This window comes from Sinocyclocheilus grahami, unplaced genomic scaffold (assembly GCF_001515645.1).
Source record: "Sinocyclocheilus grahami isolate Dianchi unplaced genomic scaffold, SAMN03320097.WGS_v1.1 scaffold18566.1, whole genome shotgun sequence".
Taxonomy (NCBI): Eukaryota; Metazoa; Chordata; class Actinopteri; order Cypriniformes; family Cyprinidae; genus Sinocyclocheilus; species Sinocyclocheilus grahami.
Genome location: NW_015517176.1, coordinates 1 through 3731, shown reverse-complemented (window position 1 = coordinate 3731; position 3731 = coordinate 1). Strand labels below are relative to the sequence as shown.

Genomic DNA, 3731 nt, shown 5'->3' with positions numbered 1-3731 from the left:
GTGTGTGTGTGTGTGTGTGTGTGTGTGTGTGTGTGTATTTATACTGCTTAACGCCTTAGCAGTCTTTTTTATTTAGAAATATATTCAAGTATACAAAGCTATATAAAGTGATTTTTTTTAATCCTAAGATTTAATATGGCAATGTGGATATGGCAATTGCTTGCTAATGATGTAAGCATTTCATTCTGGATTAAGATAAAGTGTTGCCTGGATAGGTAATAAAATGTGTTTTCACCTCGCTGGATAAAATGCTCCCGTTTGAGATGATATCTGGTTGCTGATCCGCGTATCCGGTAACGATTGCCCCGCACGGGTTGTGCTCTGTGTCTGTGCTCCGGGATGGGCTGCACGGTTTAAGGAACATCAGGTCGGTTTTGGCAGACTCCGGAGTCAGGCACACCTGGTAGCAGTAGTTCTGGTTCTGGTGGTGCGAGCCGAAGCTGCCTGACTCCTCCACCGGCACCTGTGCAGTACTGGCCACGTTAGTGCTCTGGACGAGCATGATGTCCGATTTACTGAGCTTCTTCTTGCGCCCGCGCGCTTGGCGACTGCAGCACTGACAGCACGAGTCTCCGGCCATGCACGTGTAGATGTTCAGTTTCTTCTCTTTCTGACAGCGCACCGCGAGCACGATCATTGCGAGGAGGAAGATGAAGGACACGGAGCCGAGCGCGATGATGAGGATGAGCGTGAGGTCCAGCGAGCCCTCTTTGGACTTGACCGACCCCCGGTCGCCGCTCCGGCCCTCCACTATGCTGTCCACCAGCACTACGTTGATGCTCGCAGAGGACGATAGCGGCGGCTGCCCGTGGTCGCGCACCTCGATCAACAGGTCGTACGGGTGCGGCGGGTCCCGTTTGCTGGATACCCGACGCGCGGTACGTAGCTCACCGGTTCTCCAGTCCATCCGGAACATCCCGAGCTCGTTTCCTCGGAGGATGCTGTATGACAGGCGCGCGTTCTCACCGTCATCCGCATCAGTGGCCACAATACGGGTCACCAGGTATCCCGGCTCGGCTGAGCGGGGCAGATGTTCCCTCGCGGTGCCGTTTTTGCCCAAAGGCGCGATTATAGAGGGGGCGTTGTCGTTCTGGTCCACTATAATGACATTAACGGTGGCGTTGGCCGTTAACTCGGGCGCGCCGGAGTCTTTGGCGTGCACCATAAAACTGAACTCTTTTATTTGCTCGTAATCAAAAGAGCGCAGCGCGTACAAGTAGCCGTTCTCAGAGTTGATTGACACGTAGGTTAAGATGGACATACCCTGTATTTCGCACTCCAATATGGAGTAAGTGACATAGGCGTTCTGTCCAACATCAGGATCCACGGCGCTCACCGCGTAAATGTAAGCGCCCGGTACGTTATTCTCCGTCACGTACACGTCGTAAACCGTCTGCATGAATCTCGGCGCGTTGTCGTTTTCGTCCGAGACGTGCACTTTGATGGACTTGCTTGTGGAGAGAGACGGCACCCCCTTGTCTTTGGCGACCACCGTGAGCGTGTAAGACTCCGCTTTCTCGCGGTCCAGCGGACCGTCCGTGACGATCGTGTAATAGTTTTTGAAAGACGACTTGAGTTTGAACGGAACCTCGCCGTGCAGCTCACAGGTCATCTGTCCGTTCTCGCCGGAGTCACGGTCCATGACGCTCAGCAGAGCGATCACCGTGCCCGGGGCAGCCTGCTCACTTACCGACTCCGTGACCGTGCTGAAACTAATCTCCGGCGTGTTGTCGTTCACGTCGATGAGTTTGACCAGAACTTTGCAGTGCGCGGGCACGGCGTTCGGCCCCATGTCTTTTGCCTGCACGTAGATCTGATGCGTGCTGCTCTCCTCATAATCCACCTCACCGGTCACTTCAATCCTCCCGGTGCGCGAGTCGATGTTAAACAGATCCCGAATGCGCGGCGGATTGTGACTACTTAGAGAGTAAACAATCTCTCCGTTCTGGCCCTCGTCCATATCAGTTGCGTTGAGCTGAATAACGAGCGTGCCAACTGGGGAGTTCTCGCGCAAGCTCACAGAGTAAACGGATTGATCGAACGTGGGCGCGTTGTCGTTGGAGTCCAGCACTTTAACCACTAGCAGTGCGGTGCCGGTCTTCTGCGGCTGCCCTCCGTCCACTGCGGTGAGCACGTACCTGTGCACCGCCTGCTGCTCTCGGTCCAGGGGTTTATCCAGCACGAGCTCCGCGAAGCGGTTACCGTCGCCTTGCGTCTGTACGTCCAAATAAAAGTAGTTGTTAGTGGTGATGGCGTATGTGCTCAAGGCATTAGTCCCCACGTCAGGGTCGAAGGCATTCTCCACCGGGAAGCGGGTGCCCGGTGTGGCGCTCTCAGTGATCTCCACGGTGATGTCCGTCTCTGGGAAACTCGGTGGATTGTCGTTAATATCCATGACCTCGATCTCGACGCGGAACAGCTCGAGCGGGTTCTCCAAAAACACTTCGAGGTGCAGGAGGCACGGGACAGTCTGTCGACATATCTCCTCTCTGTCGATGCGCTCGTTCACCACCAGCGCTCCGTTCTCCAAGTTGACCTCCAGGTACGGCGTGCGCGAGCTAGGCACGGTCTGGAAACGGCGCGCGGAAAGTTTGGTGATGTCCAGCCCCAGATCTTCGGCGATATTTCCCACAACCGTCCCGCGCTCCTGCTCCTCCGGTACCGAGAAGTGCAGCTGCGATAACCCTCCATCCAAGATAGAGAAAAAGAGAAATATCAAAATCATCTCCAAACAACAAGTGCACTCCTCTTTATTCCCTCGCTCTGTCTTGACACCGTTTCTTCTCCAGTCACAGCTTAGGAATTACCCATCGCTTTGGTCCAAGAAAACATATGCGCTGTGCAACTTCCCAAACGAACAAGAAAGCTCCCGTGTCAGCCGGAAACCATGTCGCCATATGCGCAAGATCTATAGCCATTTGATATAATGCTGTCTCAAGGAGAGCAGAATTTAGTAGTCCGTGCGTCACAGCAAGACATTGCAGAACCTACAGATGCCCCGATCCTTATTACTGAGTAGCAAAATCTTATCAAAACTCTTTTGCTTAGTGAGTGGGTAAATCAATTTAAAATAAAATCCTGAACGCGAGCTATTGCAGACAAAAAAAAAATGTCTACATATAGTTGTCTAATAGTCCATAATATCTGCGGGATGCTTAGAAATCCGTAGGTCCCCTCTTCCCGAGTTCTGCAAGGAGAGTGAGCATCAGTGCGTTGTTTTGCGCAGAGCTCTTGCCACCAGCAGCCAATGGACGGCCCTGACTGCCAGCGCTGCGTCACCCGATTCGACCCAGTGAACGTCAATCAGTCGCTTCCTCCCTCCCCAATGCGCCCTCCCTCACATCCCCACTCCAGCTCTCTTTAAACGGAGAATGAGAATTGATTTACATGTCTTATAAAGTCAAACAGTCGCATTCAAGGTAAATATTAGCACTGGAGAACGCGATTCACAGTGGACAGAAATCCTTTTACAGTTGTTTTTATCTGTCAGTTTCTAGTCCACTTCATTTGTCATTATAAGAAATGTACGTGCGTGTGTGTATATAATATATAGCAATATGTTGAATGTGATACTTATTTAAGAAGCAATTTCTTAATGATGACATTTGAATGTTTTGAATCTGAAGCACGAAAAGTGTAGGCTATTCTTTAGTATGCAGTTCACGAGCGCGCATGCCGAGAGCGCGTGTATATGTGGAGGAATCTGTAAAAAAAATGCTAGAAATTTCAGT

The 3731-nt window shown here is 51.7% G+C and overlaps 1 pseudogene; it reads right to left on the bottom strand.

Annotated features, from left to right (window-relative positions):
- Positions 1 to 116: 116 nt before the first annotated feature.
- Positions 117 to 3184, bottom strand: LOC107579609 (protocadherin-10 pseudogene; annotated as a pseudogene).
- Positions 3185 to 3731: the final 547 nt, after the last annotated feature.